The sequence below is a fragment of the Sceloporus occidentalis genome, unplaced genomic scaffold (assembly GCF_023333645.1).
Source record: "Sceloporus occidentalis isolate IW3139 unplaced genomic scaffold, rSceOcc1.0.p SCAF_7, whole genome shotgun sequence".
Lineage (NCBI taxonomy): Eukaryota > Metazoa > Chordata > Lepidosauria > Squamata > Phrynosomatidae > Sceloporus > Sceloporus occidentalis.
Genome location: NW_028316987.1, coordinates 18,672,290 through 18,688,936, shown reverse-complemented (window position 1 = coordinate 18,688,936; position 16,647 = coordinate 18,672,290).

Below are 16,647 nucleotides of genomic sequence, written 5' to 3'. Positions count from 1 at the left end.
AAAAGACGTGCATTCAAACTGGCATCATCTTAAACCAAAATACCTAAATATTTAAGCACTACATTAACCTGCACTTTTCTAAGCTCATTGTCAACTTTTCTTCTCAGGATGTATCTACGCCTCAAACTGTAGAGGCTGTTTTCCATCTTTGTCCTGTTTCAAAGAGATGATTTTAAAAATTGTTCTGTTTGACTTGATTTTAAACATAGGATTGTTTCTACTCTCTGGGGATTTAATGTTAAGCCCCTTTTCACACTGGCGCTTTTGCCCTGGGTGTCATGCCCAGCCTGGAGGACGGCTTGGAGGACTCAGAGGATGAGCTAGAGCCCCTGGGACCTGAACCTGTAATGGAGGAGCCAGAGCCCCTGGGGCTTGAACCTGTAATGGAGGAGCCAGAGGCTGGCCCTAGTTCTGCTGGAGCAGAGTCTATGGCCCCTCCAGATATTCAGCAGTCAAGTTTGCCTGGTGCCGAGACTGTGGACATGGAGGAGGATCTGGGCAGTGTGCCTACCTTCAATGAGCGTCGAGCAGAAAGAGAGGGCCTTTGAAGATCTCGGAGGCTTTATCAGAAGCGTCTTCGTAATCAGACACAGCTGAAGGCCGGCTCCTTGCCTTCTTAAGCACCTGGAGCATGTGTGGTTCTTTGCCAGTGGATATCTGACTCTTTTAGAGGAAAGACTCTGGTTCTGGCTCCTTTGGCTTCTTGTCTTGACTACCCGGAAACCTTGACCTTGGACTGCTTTATCGACCTGCCTATCTGTTGCCCTGAACCTCGGACCATCTGACAATTCTCTTGGTAATCCCTTTTGGTAGAACTACTGTGAAGCTCCAGGACTGTGTAGCTTACACTGACTTTGCTGTGCTGGGAGGGGGTTTGTTTGTTTGAGAACTAGCTGCCTTATCAGCCTTTTGGCTGCTTTCCCGGACACTGGGTAGATCTGGGCAGATCTGGTAATCCCAATACCAAATTTGTCCGGTATGATGTTCCCATTACCTTTACCCTGATCAAACCTCCCCAGTGCAATTTACCCCGCTGATGTTCACAAAGTAGTGATTTAAAATGGAGCCTCCTTGTTGTTAATCAAATGATTTGCATATTCACTTCCGCTGTTGTCAATGGTGACGTGTCATGCAGCCATATGCCAAAGGCAGGGGTGCTTCCCCCTCTTTTTAAAAAAAATCTAGCGGCAATGTTCGCATATTCTGTCAACTTGTTAAATTTTTTAAAAAGCCTGGTTTTAACATTTCTATGGTGAACAGAGGTTCTCCATTCCAGCTTTATGCCCAGGTTACTCTATGTCCGCTTCCTTAGGTCTTTCCCTCTCTCTTTTCTCCCCTCATGCTCTACTCACCCCGCTCCCCACTCTTAGGTGTGCAGGGCTGCCTTCTCCCCCCTGCCACCCTCCCTCTTTGCCCCTTCAATCCTACCGCCGGCACAGACACGGACACCCCTCCCATCATTTCCCTCCATTGCCTGCACTGAGAGACTTGAGGGTCCGGTCCTATTTGGGATGAAAGGTAGCTTATACATATTTAAATAGAAATTAATATGATAGACATTTCCCCTTTCCAATGAAACTTGGAAAAAAAGGATTGGGATTCAGTGGCATCAGTAGGGACTTTATCACACAGGTCCTTCCGTTCCGTTCTGAGCACAGAACGGAAGGAGCAAGGACGAGTGTGGAACGAGTGGGGGATGGATTTTACCGCACACACCCGTCCCTCATTCGTTCCATTCCCCCTCTCTTCCGTTCTTAATCTGTTCCAGAGGGGGAAATTTTTGAGAACTGTTCTGAACAGTTCTCAAAAAGTGTTCCCTCTGGAACGGAATGGAGTAGGGAAGAGAGGGGGAACGGAACGAGTGAGGGACGGATGTGTGCGGTAAAATCCGTCCCCCACTCATTTCCATTTCCTGTCAGGCCGGGCCGAGAACCCGGTGCGATAAAGTTCCAAGTTTGTCATCACCCAGTATGGTAACTCATGGTGTCAAATACACACACACACCGATTGACCTCTTTCCATACCACACCATACAAAATCCTTAGTGATGTTCTTTGTACTAAACATATTTGTAAATTATAATTTCCATATATCACTTAATGTAAGGGCAACAGTTGTGACATAAACAAAATTAAAACCATATGTTTCAATTACAATATCATAGCCACAGCCTAAATGTATTTACATGTACATATTTTTGTGTGGTTAAAGTGGAAATTTGGTAAGATGTGATTTTTTAAAGAAAAATTTTAAAAATATTTTTAATAAAATTAAAGTTAAAAAATAAAATGTTAAATTTTAATTTTTTAAAAAAACAAAAAAACCTAGGGCCTCTCCTTTCTCCCCACTGAGCCTTGCCCCACTCACACTATTTCAGCATCATTTAAAGGGATAAATGTGAATGCCACAGTCCATTTTTGCCAAAAGCCAAAGGTATGGGAGCAGTAGTGTCACACACACACACACACTCATAGGGTATCATCTGGTGTGGCCTGCACTCCCCACCCGCTTAGTGACTCCACTGTTGGGATAAGAACGTTGCAATCTATAACACTTGGAATTATTGACACAATCAGAGAACTTGAATTCCTAGGATATTGGGACAGACATGCTAGCTGTCAAGCTATAAAATTACTCTGAATGTGTAGTACATGAAATTCACTCTTGTGCAAAGAAATGTATTCAAAGCTGTTGAGACAGAAAAAACCCATATGTGTGCAGCTGAAGGATATTCACACTTCATGCAAACATTCACAGAAGCAAATTTTAACTTTCAGCCAGAAATCCACCATGCAAAATGTGTCAGTTTCAAAGTGCTTAAGTCCTTTATTCTTAATTATGTCCCTCCCTCCTGAACAAAATCCTTTGGATTCCAAAGAATCTAATCATCTTTTCATCTGAGAAATAGAATCTGTGGCAGTTTGACAAAGCAGAAACCTGGCATTGTTTGCACCCTGCAGCTTTTTCCTAGTAACTAGTATCTGACCGTCTCCAGTTATTCTTGCTGAACAGGTTCATCTTTAGTTCACACAGGCATGAGGTCACAATAATGTAGGTTTCATCTCATGGCTGGATTTTTTTTTTTCCTCTGTCAGGCTATAATAAAGGTTGGAACGATGTTTCCCGATATACCCTGGTAATTAGGACATACATGGAAAGAAGATGCCTGGCATGGGAAGCAGGAAACTCCCAGCAAAGTTTCTCCAAGACATTGTACTACACAAAGCAAGAAAAATGCAGCGCCTAATCATTTTTGAATGACAGAATGCAACAAAGGGTGGGAAAGATCAGCAGTGGCAGGGACAGAAGGAAATGATCCTGCATTTTGGTAGCAAGTAACCCAAGCTGCATAAATAAGTGTAAGGAATAAAAGCAGGAGGCTAAATCTCAGCGTCAAAGTCAATGATACGTTTAGCAAGATCTTTAGAAGAGATGCTACTTCCAGTGGTGAAAGATGGCTGTCATTGCATGTAATTTTCCTTACACCTATATCTTCTATTATCATCCTTTGTTTTGTAACTGGTCATTGTAAAATAAACACAGGGTTAATTTGGAAGCCTGATTGCTAGAGCATGTACCTCTAAAGAAATCTCACTGTAGGAGAGAAAATGGGTTAATCACAGGGCATATTCATTCCCTGTATCATCTAATTTGATCCTGATTAGAGATCAGAATGTTTGCAAAGACAAACATTCCTGCTCAGCCTTTTCAAGGAAAATTATGAGAAGTAGCACACCTGTCTTCAGTAGTTTCACTCTAGTTCAGATTAAGCATCCATACACCCCACCCTTCTAGCTTGTCTTGGTCTTCAAGCAGGGAAGATGAAAACGTCGTCTGTCAGGGATGCTTTGATTGAGATTTCCTGCATGGCAGGGGTTGGACTGGATGGCCTTGTGGTTTCTTCCAACACTATGATTCTATGATTCTATGAAGCTTGGAGGAGGCAGTAAGTTCCTTTTGTACAGTTTCTTCTTCCATAAAGTCTATTTTTCTATGATTGGCTATTGGAAAATAAGGAGTTGATTTGCAGGTCTGACTGCTGAAGCATCCCTCTCTGGGGAAATCCCATTGTGGGAGAAGAAATGGATTAATTGTAGGAAATATGCATTCTGTCACATTTAAATTTAATGCAGACAGAGAGAGATAGGAAATACGGCAAAATTCAAAATCCACAAAAGAGAAATACCTTTATTAAAAAGAAAAGGTAAAGGTTTATTATTCACATAATATATAGTGCAAGCTTTTGAAGTTTCACTGGCTTCTTCATCAGACAATGGTCTTTAAAACCATACAGGAGGGGGGAGGGAGTGATGATGTTAGTGTCACAGGCCTACATTTTATTATTTTTATTTTACTTGTATATTTTTATTTCATTTATTTATATGTTACCTTTCTCCAGGATCAGGACCTATGGCAGCTCACAAAAGAATGAGCTAAAAACAATACAAGGCAATTTTACCCATGCTTCATGATAAGAGGACAGGAGGCGATTGAGCTAGAGCAAAGTGCAGGCAGGTCATAACAGTATCTAGAGGAGGAGAAGCAACGCGGGATGGAGAGAAGGTAGCAATAATAGGGGTAGCTCTTTTCCTCTTATATCAGGCAGTGGGAGAACCCTAATGTTTCCCTTCATAAAATGTAATTTGATCTGGTTTTTTTTTCCAGACATCAAGTAAAAAAACAACAGAGGCTGTGAAATGTTAAATTCTGATCATTATACTGCAGCTTTTACTCTGCTTTGGTGCAACCCTCATCCTTCACTCCAATGGCTCCCTTGTGGAAACTTTACAAGGACCTTTGCAAAACATTTATGAGCCACTTGAAGGAGACTACCAACTATTCCTTGTGTAGCTGCCAATTAATGTGCCTTTTCCAATAATTACTGTATATACTCATGTATAAGTGTAAAATTTTTAGTCAAAAAATGGACCCAAACAACCTGGGTCAACTTATCCTTGGGTCAATATAAGTACTGTACTTTAACTCTCTCATATATATATATATATATATATATATATATATATATATGAGGCATCCCCTTTCTCTGAATAGACTGGTAAAAGGCAAGAACTTAATCCATCCTGGGAACACCAAAAAGAAGCATGGATCCCCTTTACTCTCCCATCCATCCAGCATTTAGGATGAGCACAAACAGCTATGCCTGCCAAAATGTTCTTTGCCGTCATATTCCTTCGCATCGTCCTTTACATCCATTGTTACATGCCCCTATGTTTTACCCTCTACTTATCCACAGGTCATATCAAAATCCATAATTTTGGCTCCCAAACCTACCCTTGACTTATACATGAAGTTGATTTATACTCGAGTAGATACAGTAAGTTAATAAAAGTTAAAATTAAACTCCTTATGTTTCTTACAGCTCAGCAGATAATCAATTTTTATAACTTTTATTTTTTATCAGTTATTGCAGTTGTACTTTATTTTACTGTAATTGTATTTTATTTTGCTAACAGATTAATCTGGAACGATTTTGACTACAGAATTTTGTTTAATGAATTTAACACAAAGCAGTAGATATATATTACCGGCAATAAACTGCAGCTATAAATTTGATGAAATTAATTGTTAATAAGCTTGGTTCATTTTTCTGCATTTAACCTTGAAATCTAAAAACATAAAAACTAAATTAAAATTAAAAGCTAAAGAAAATGGTGGCCCTTAAACACTTTTGCAACCCAAAAAATGGGCCCCGGGCTCACTGCAATTGCCCAAGGATCATGATATCCTTGTTATCCCTCAAAGTAGCATGTTACAAAAAGACGCCCCCTCCGCCTCCTCGCCGGACTCCGCAGCCAGAGCCGCGCCTCTGCCAGGCGGCCTCCTCCCGGGGTGTCGGAGGTGCGCAACTGCGCACCGCCCCGGGAGTGCCGCCCACAGACTGGAAGGGCACCGCTGCGGGACTCTGTTCTGGGCTGCTTTGGCGTTTTGCGGCAGCCGGGAGTGGGCCCTTTAAGGACATCTGGGGGGAAGACAGGGAGAGTGCTCGCCAGGTGAGAGCGGCGAGCATAAAAGCCGGGCGTCCCGAACCTTCCTGCCACGCCCCCTCCGCCTCCTCGCCGGACTCCGCAGCCAGAGCCGCGCCTCTGCCGGGTGGCCTCCTCCCGGGGTGTCGGAGGTGCGCAACTGCGCACCGCCCCGGGAGTGCCGCCCACAGACTGGAAGGGCACCGCTGCGGGACTCCGCAGCGCTACCATCGCGCAGCTGCGCAGTTGCGCAGTTCGTACTGGGCTTGGGAGGTTGTGGGTTAGCCTAGAGCAGGGGTAGGCAACCTGCGGCCCGCGGGCCGGATGCGGCCCGGCGAGGCCTTGGGACCGGCCCCAGCCCGGTCCTGCTGCTGATTGCCACTGGAGCCTTGGGGGGACAATTGTCTATAGAAGCCTCAGAAACATGCATTTATATTAACATTTTTTAAAAAATCAGCAAATTTTTTCGCGTGTCCTCCATTTTTTTTAAAAGTGTCTTCCATTTGAACATTTTGTCCTACATTTGTCCTGGTTTATTTATATATTTAATTTTTTAAAAAAATTATTTAATTATTTAGTTTTTGGCTTCGGCCCCCCAGTTGTCTGAGGGACAGCAACCCGGCCCCTGGCTCAAAAAGATTGCCTACTCCTGGCCTAGAGCAGAGGATGCCTGAGGTGGCTAACCTCTGCTCTTTAAATTGCCGGAGAAGGGTGGGGGGAGGTCATGGATGCGGGGGATGCATGGGCTGGGGAGGAAGGGGATAACATCGCTTTGAGCGGAGCTCCTATTGAGGTTGTGTGGGGCAGGGGGAGGTATGGCGGTGGGAGGAGGGGCTTGCGTTCCAGGGGAAGGCGAGATCGATGCCTCATATCTATCTCCCCTTCCTGTCCCCCTCCCAACCTAAGGGACCTGAGGGTCACTCCAACCGTGCCACAAACCCTGTCGCTGCTCCTGTGCAATGCCAGATCGATCAACAACAAGACCCACATCCTCCACGATCTGTTGGAGGACCAAAGTTGCGATCTGGCTTGCATTACCGAGACCTGGCTTGGGCCTGAAGGGGATGCTGTGTGGGCTCAGGCCCTGCCTGCCGGGTTCTCGGTGAAGGACCAGCCCAGGTTAGGTGGGCGGGGGGGGTGTGGCCTTGATACATAGGAACACCGTGTCCCTCACTAGGAACCGCATCCGACAGACATCCTATATCGAGTGTATTTACCTGACCCTAAAAGCGAGGGACAATCTAGGGATTCTGTTGGTGTATCGGCCACCCCGTGCGCTAACGGACTCCCTTAACGAGCTGACACAGCTGGTCGCTGAACTGATGCTGGAGACGCCCAGGCTACTTGTCCTGGGCGACTTCAACATCTCCCTCACGGCCAGCTATGTTTCACCCGGTGCAGCTCGCGAATTCATGGATACCATGGCGGCCATGGGCCTGTCCCAGCTGATATTGGGTCCTACGCATTGTGCGGGTAATACTCTCGATTTGGTCTTTTGTTTGGAAGCGGAAAATCCGTGGGTGGAAATAACTAATATTTCCCCCCTGCCATGGACGGATCATTTCCTGGTTGAGGCGAAAATCAAGGTCTCTACCCAGATCCCTCCCAGGGGTGGTGGACCTATTAGGATGTTCCACCCTCGAAGGCTAATGGAACCCAAAAGGTTCCAGGAAGCCCTAGAGGGGCACATGGTTGGAAGTGACGGCGATTCTGTTGATGCCCTGACTGGTATCTGGAATACCGGTCTTTCGAGGGCTATACACAGTATCGCTCCCAAGCGCCCTCTCAGACCCGCTTCCAAACGTAAGCCCTGGTATACGGAAGATCTCCGGGCAAGGAAGCGGGAGCTGCGACGGCTAGAGTACCGTTGGCGGAAACACCTTCGCTTAGACGACAAGACTCTCCTAGCCCAACTGTTAGAGGACTATGGAGAGGCGATACGAGCAGCAAAGAATTCGTTCTATGGTGCTCGTATCGCGTCCGCGGAGTCGCGTCCAGCAGAGTTGTTCAGGGTAGTCAGGGAGCTAACTCAGCTCCCTCCTGCCCTGAACCAGATCCTTGAACCTTCTAAGGCCTGCTGTGACCAATTTAACAACTTCTTCGCGGATAAAACTTCTCGGATAAGCAAAGGTCTTAACGCCGACATTCAAGCAGAACCTAGGGTAGAGGCATCCAGGGCCTCCGTGGACTTTATTAAACTGGATCGGTTTGAGTTGGTAAGTACCGATGATGTGGACAAGATCCTCGGAAGTGTTCGGAAGACAACCTGTTCTCTCGATCCCTGTCCCTCGTGGCTAGCAGCCCAGGGGGGACCGGCTGTGACTTCATTGTTACGCCGGATTATTAATACATCTTTGAGGGAAGGGCAATTTCCATCCGATCTTAAATTGGCCATTGTAAAACCTTTATTAAAAAAGCCCTCCCTCGACCCCCTGGTACATAATAATTATCGGCCAGTTTCACTGCTGCCATTTTTGGGGAAGGTGATCGAGAGGGCGGTTGCACTCCAGCTTCAGGCGGTCTTGGATGATACGGATTATCTGGACCCATTTCAAACTGGCTTTCGGGCGGGTTACGGGGTTGAGACGGCCATGGTCGCCTTGGTCGATGATCTCCGTCTGGGCATCGACAGGGGAAGCGTGTCCCTGCTGGTGCTCTTGGACATCTCAGCGGCTTTCGATACCATAGACCATGGTATCCTTCTGGGGCGTCTAGCAGAGGTAGGAGTCGGTGGCACTGCGCTCCAGTGGTTCCGCTCCTATCTCTCTGGAAGGTCCCAGATGGTGCAGCTGGGAGACGTGTGCTCCAATGAGAGGGCCCTTAAAACTGGGGTCCCTCAAGGAGCCATTCTGTCTCCTATGCTATTTAACATTTACATGAAACCGCTGGGAGAGATTATCCGGAGACATGGGGCGCGGGGTTATCAGTACGCTGATGACACCCAAATAATCTTCTCTATGTCTCCGACTGATGCAGTGACTGAGGATGGCGTCTCTCCTCTCGTGGCCTGTCTGGAGTCAGTAATGGGCTGGATGAGGGAAAACCGACTCAAGCTGAATCCAGAGAAAACGGAGGTACTCGTGATAGGTTCCCCTGGTCCAGAAATGGCGGTGGTTCCACCCGTCCTGAACGGGGTCATGCTCCCTGTGAAGGACTCCGTGCGCAGTCTGGGGGTGCTTCTTGACTCGTCCCTTCGCCTGACTACTCAGGTGAATGCGACGGTCAAGAGCACCTGTCATCAGCTTCGGCTTATTCGCCAGCTGCGCCCATACCTGGCCCAGAGGGACCTTGAAACTGTGGTACATGCTCTGGTAACCTCGAGACTGGATTTCTGCAATGTACTCTACATGGGGCAACCCTTATACCAAACCCGGAAGCTACAAATGGTGCAGAACATGGCAGCCAGGCTGGTCACTGGTACTTCCAGGGCCAGCCATATAACTCCGGTGCTGAAAGATCTCCATTGGCTGCCCATTGGCTTCCGGGCGCAATATAAGGTGTTGGTGATGACCTATAAAGCCCTAAATGGCTTGGGCCCAGGATACCTGAAGGACCGCCTCTCCCCATACATTCCGCCCCGCACCCTCAGAACATCTGGGCAGCAATTACTTAGGGTTTCCGGGGCAAGGTTTGTCTCCACCACTAGGAGGACATTTTCCATCGCCGCCCCGGCCCTTTGGAACACGCTGCCCATAGAGCTCCGCTCAGCCACCTCCCTGGCCCAATTCAGATGGGATTTAAAGACCTTCCTGTTTGGGATCGCATTCCCTGATTAAAGTCCTTTAGGCCTCCTTCCTCCGCACTGGCAAAGGGATTGGCTAATCTGGGGCTTTTCTGTCTTTGTTTTATTGAATTGTTGTATGGATTATTGTTTGTTGTATTGTTTTTAACTTGCTGTAAACCGCCCTGATCTGTTGGAAGGGCGGTATATAAATAAAAATGTTATTTATTATTTTATTATTTATATAGTTACATGTAATGTTTTACTTTCAAGCTCTGACTGGACCATAGCTGCTACAGACTCTAGCCAGGCAGCACTGGCAATGGAAAATCACAGAAATGCAAGACCCAACCCTTCTCTGACAAGACCAGCTGTAAACTATGGGAGATGGTGGTACCAGTAAATGATATCACCAAACTCTGCACATCAGCTAGACATAGGAGGCATCACAGCTGTGACCAAGAAGGTGGAGCAGACAGAAGGAGAGTGGCTTATCTAGAGGTGAGAACCGGAACAAAACAGGAGGGGACAAGAAAAAAACTGGGGAGGTGAAATGGAAAAGAGAGATGTAGAAATGGACAGCAACAGAACTACAGAAGTAGAGAGGACAAAAAAAGAGGAGAACTAGGGAGGACAGAGGTAGACAGGAAGAGAGAGAGAGCAACTCAGGGGGTCCTTCAGATGTCTTTTTTTTTTTTAGTGTGACAGTGCGAATCATCTCACTCACACTTTCCAGGTTTGTAATTCACACTACAGAACCGCATCAATTCACATCAATTCACATCAATGCATATCTCTTCGAGTTTGGTTCTTCACACGTGCAAGCGTTCAAATAAATAAAGCATTGAAATAAAGGAGGCCTGGTGGTGCAGTGGATAAATAACATTACTGAAGCCACTCACTCACAAACCTCAAGGTTGTGATTTCAATCCCAGCCAGGGGCTCAGGGTTGACTCAGCCTTGCATCCTTCTGAGGTCGCTAAAATGAGTACACAGCTTGTTGGGGGCAATTATCTTACAATTGTAAAGTGCTTAGAGACTGCCTAGACAGTATGAAGCAGTATATAAATGAAGCTACTATAAGGAAATTCTGCCTGACATCCCTATAGTCTAATCTTACTTTGTTCAGACCTGACCTACAGCCAGACTGGGAAGAATGCCTTGGACTGCATATTCAAGACAACTCATGATGTTAATGGGGTGCCTAATAAACGTTCTCCTGAATTCTACTACTTCTTTTTTCTCATGGATGGCAAGTGCCTATGCCAATTTAAGTGTAGGCGAGAACCCAGACTTACAGACAACACAGGCCCTGAGAATACAAACAACATTCCATCTTCACACCCCTTATAATAGAGATCACAGTGCAATCCATCAAACAGCACATGATTTAATATCAATACATAATGGATTGTCCCCAGATTTAGTGGAATTTCTCATAACTACTCTATGGTCCACATGTATTATTAAGTCTGGATGTAGCCCTATATTGATAAAATATATCAAAGTTAATACTAAATCAATCAATAACAAACTAGGAAATCTACTCAGCTTTGCCCCACTTGATGTTAATGATTTTACTGATGATCTGAAAGAAACAAAAGTTTGACAGGTATGACCTACCATCTTTAAAATTTGTTTTATATCAATTTCCAAGTTTGACCTACCATCCTTAAAATTTGTTTTATATCAAGTTCTAAGCAAAATGGTCCAAAAGAAGCAATTCCCCACCTCCCCCAAAAAAACACTCAAGGTGTATTGATTGGTACTAAACTTGCAAGAAAATGTTTAGGATGTCATCCTAAAGTCAAGTTTACTCACAACTGGTTCACAAATATGCATCATAGCATTTAAATATATATATATATATATACTGAAATCCAAAGTCTTTGTTCATGAAGTAGCAGATGAAGTTGACTGGCCAAGATCCAAAACCTAGCTATGGTCTTTGTTTTAGCCCCATTACATGACATACTAAGGACTGTGAGTAAGCATGTGGATTTGTATAGTGTATCAGACAAATAAACACTCTAAATTAGTGCTTCTTAAACTGTGGCAAGTAGGCTATTCCTCTCTCCAGTATGCCAGAGACAGGTATCATATTTGTGCCATGTTATTATCGTATTCACGTATATTCATGGAAATTCAACATGGACCACCAGATGATGGCTCATAGAGTGGTAGCAATCCACTGAGCACTGCTTTGAGCAGCACTGCTTTCAATTATAGCAGTGGTTCTCAAAATGTGGGGCAGGATCCCCTGGGGGGGCATAATAGTTGCTGGAAAATGGTGTAAGAGAAGCCAGCCTGCAAATACAGCAAATTTCAAAAAGAAGCATAAGCTGGTCCCTGCAAAAGTGATGATAGGTGTCTTCCCCCATTAGCCATCCTCCAACCTCAGGCATACTGTACATACTCATGTATAAATCTAGAAATTTTAGTCATAAAATTGACCCCAAAAACCTGGATCAGTTTAACCACGGGTCAATGTAAGGCCCCATTCATACTGGTCTAAAAGACCTGGAAGGAACTGGGCTGATCCGGATGCCCCTCCCCCGAATCGCTCCGTTAGCAAGTGCCCACTACAAATTTGAAATCGAATGCATTTTGACCTGCAAATTAGAAATCGAATGCATTCTGTGTCTGCTGGCGAGGTGGCTGCTGCCAATCAAGCTATCGTCATGGTGACGTTTGCAGGGCATCGGGGAAAGTGTCCTCCCTTTTTAAAGAGCCAGGCACAGGGGTTTCAGCGGCTGAAGCAGGGAGAGAGATGCCTCTCTCTCTCTCTCTCTCTTTTTTTATAAACCTGTGGGCTTTGGGGTCAGATCTGCCCCTGTCCCAGGCAAAGGATGGGATTGCCATGCATTTTTTTTATGCTTTTAAAAGCAACATTAGCTTTCCCTTTGCTTCCCTTGCTGTATCTGCTCAAGAAGACAAACCATGCGCATATTCGCTCCAAAAAAATTGTTAAAAATGTAACATTGATTGTTTGCAACATTTGTAGCTTCCCCCTCTGCAGAAGGCAAGGAGATCCAAGGATATAAAGTGCAAGCCCAGCTCCATCTGCCTCTGGAATACAAACATAATGTATTCAATGCGCATATTCGCTCCAAAAAAATTGTTAAAAATGTAACATTGATTGTTTGCAACATTTGTAGCTTCCCCCTCTGCAGAAGGCAAGGAGATCCAAGGATATAAAGTGCAAGCCCAGCTCCATCTGCCTCTGGAATACAAACATAATGTATTCAATGCGCATATTCGCTCCAAAAAAATTGTTAAAAATGTAACATTGATTGTTTGCAACATTTGTAGCTTCCCCCTCTGCAGAAGGCAAGGAGATCCAAGGATATAAAGTGCAAGCCCAGCTCCATCTGCCTCTGGAATACAAACATAATGTATTCAATGCGCATATTTGCTCCAAAAAAATTGTTTGAATTTGAAAAGGGGGGGTTTTGCCTGACGTGAGCTCCGTTCGTGACCTGAATTTTTTTCTCCTGCAAGGGAAGGAATGCCCAGCGACAGAGGGCTTTGGGCAGGGGATGCAGGGAAAAGAGGCTCCTAAAGAATGCCTTCCCTTGCTCTCTTCTTCCCAGGGCTCTTTCCTCCTCCCCCTCCCCTCCGATGAGGGGAGGAAATGCCTTGCCCTTTGCCCACCCTCTGACCTAAATCCCTCCCTCAATTTGCCTCGATCGTGATCGAGGCCAAGTTCTCATTCCCAGGACCTGGGGTTTTCCAAAAGAAACGGTATTTGCGCCGATTTCAAAAACACCGCGCTAGGGGCCATTTAACACGGAACGGGTGTGCAAGCCCCGGATTCGCTTGTGTGAGATTCGGGGTGAGTAGGAACTTCACGTGATTGAATTGGTTTCAGAACCGATTTTTTTTGTAATGTGAATGGGCCCAAAGTACTGTACTTCTCTGAAGATGCCAGCCACAGATACTGGCGAAACGTCAGGAAAAAACTTTTCTGGAACATGGCCACATAGCCCGAAAAACCTACAAAAAACTACTGTACTTTAGCTCTTAACCATAAAAGAACCATGCCCTGATGAAAGGTGAGAGCTTAATCTCTTCTCGTAGCACCAAAAAGAAGCATCAACCCCCTCTACTATCTCATCCATCCAGCCTTTAGGGTGAGCACAAAGAGTTATGCCTGTCAAAATGTTTAAAGATCTTTAGCATCATTTTCCTCTGCTTCATCCTTTACCATGTTTACATCCTTTTGTTACATGCTGCTAAATTTTACCCTTGACTTATCCACGGGTCATATCAAAATCCATAATTTTGCCCCAGAACCTATCCTCAACTCATACATGAGGTCTATTTATAGTGGAATCTCCTTCCTTGGAGGTCTTTAAACAGAGGCTGGATGGCCATCTGTCGGGGATGCTTTGATTGTGATCTCCTGCATGGCAGGGGGTTGGACTGGATGGCCCTAGTGGTCTCTTCCAACTCTACGAGTCTATGATTCTATGAGTATATACGGTAGCAAAAATCAGCTTTCATTTTTAAAAATACATTTCTTGCTCAGCCTCTTTGTATGCTTTGTCTTTGGTGCTTGAGAGAAGTGAAGTGGGGGCAGAGGACACAAGAGCTTGAGGTTAAGGTGGAGGATGCTTGTGGCACAAGAGGCCTGTATGTCAAAGAGAGGCACTATCGATAGGGTGCTATCTGCGAGGTGAACAAAATTTACACACAAACAAAATATTTTTATTCATAAACTATGCTGGGGAGGTGCAACATCCATATATAGATGGAAAAGGTGTCATGGGGCAAAATGTATGAGAACCACTGAATACAGATGTAACCTATGGTGGATATAATTCTCCTAAAATAGAAATAGAGCAAATTTCAAAAACACTTAATCTAACTAAAACTGCAAAAAATGATTAGGGTGCTACTGATATCCTCATGCGACTGGACTGGATGGCCCTTGCGGTCTCTTCCAACTCTATGATTCTATGATTTTCTTTATAGTATGTTCTCCATAGATGCTTATTTTCATTGAGGACTTTACAGAATGTAAAGAACAATCTAGAATTTAGCTTTAACCTGGAAATGTATAATTTGCACTTTTAGAAGACCACAAGTGATGGATGAACTCCACTCAGCTCAGTTAGCAAATGGTTCACTCTTCAGAAGAATATCTAGGCCAGAGATCTTGCAGGAAAGTCCTAGTTTTCTTCTTGAGAGTTTTAACATTGTCATAGTGTGGTTCCATTATATTAGATAGTGTTGCTTATTTATTTATTCTTGTCCATGTCTTAAACACCAATTAGCTCACACAAAGGGAAATAAATATCCTGATTCTATAGGACTTTTACTTTCTCCTCTTTACCCTTGTCCTCATAATGGTTTTTAGAACTACCATTCTTATTTATAAGTAGAAAAAAGAAACTAAAATGCCTTTGCATAAATGATTCCTGTGTTTAACACAGCATCTGTTTTAAGAGGGTAAAATAACGGTGTTGTACCTATTTAATATTTAGAGGAAGGAATGGCAAAACCACCTCTGAGACTTCCATGCCTGAGAAAACTCTAGGAAATGCATGGGGTCTCCATAAATCGGCACATATTGCACACATTGTTCAGGGATACTGCCATCTTATGGACATCTGGAGACAAAACAGGGAGGTCAAGTATGAACTACAAGATTTGAGTTGCTAATCTTATTACAGTAATTCTTCATTGCAACTAAGCAGCCTCTCCAATTAAGTTCTGTTAACTTTGGATTCTCAGTCCTGACGATTCTTTGGCTTGAAAGCAACAAGGATGGTCCTTTTTTATTATTGGAAGTTCTAGACTTGCTACTAACTAGGGTACAAAAGCCCACTTTGTCCAGAGGGAACGAATTTCTGAGGGTCAATTTTCATAGTTCAAAAGGGTTTTTTAGGCAAAGAATACTTAGAGGTGCTTTTGCCAGTTCCTTCATCTGAAATATAACCTACATCATCTGATTATTGTTGACAGTCTCCCATCCAAGTACTAACCAGGGCTGATCCTGCTTAGCTTTCAAAATCAGACAAGATCTAGTGCCTTTAGGGTATTTAGGACTTTATCTTCCCCTGTATCCAAAGTTCTCAGGGTGATATAAAATAAAATTAATTTAGTACAATAAATAATGATGACAGCAATTTTAAAAGACTAAAATATATATTTGGTTGTCTATCACTTAAGACCAGACCATTTAAAACCAGTTTTTAAAAAATTAAAATAAAACTTACAATAGCATATGTGTAAATTCAATAAAATTGTTTAAACCTCAAAGGCTTTAATAAAAAGCCATGTTCTGAGTTGATACCAAACAACATTAGTGCCCCAGCAGGAAAGTATTACACAACTGGGGTGCCCCAGCCTTCTCCCTTGCCTTTGTGTTACCACCACTACCCCACATAGAAACTGGTGGGACACAGAGGAGGCACCCTTTGACAGATCTCAGTTCTCAGGGAAGTACAGATAGGGAGAGGTGCCCCCTCCAGTATGGAGGTCCCAAGCCATTTAGGTGGGAATCATCAGCACCTTGAAATCAAACCAGAAGTAGTGGCATTCCTGCACCAGATGTCACCCAGTGCAGGGTGAAGAGCTTGCAGGGGTGGAGCCAAAAGAGCACAACCCCCTTCCCGCCACATGCCATTTTACTCATGAATAAACCAGTGCATGGTGGGTGCTCTGAACATCCTCCCTTCTGCACGCAGTTTTACTCAGGAGTAAAATGGCAGGCAGGAAGAAGGGAAGGTGCCCAGAGCAACCCCTTCCTCCTGTATGCCAGTTTACTCACAAGTAAACCGGTGCTCGGGAGGGAGGGATGCACTCAGCCAAGTGTCATTCCTCTTCTGGGGTGTCACCCAGTGGGGTCCACATCCACCACACAACCCCAGTGATGCCACTGACCATAAGCATGTTAGCAGCCAGTGCAATTCTTCAAAAACTGGTATGATCTCC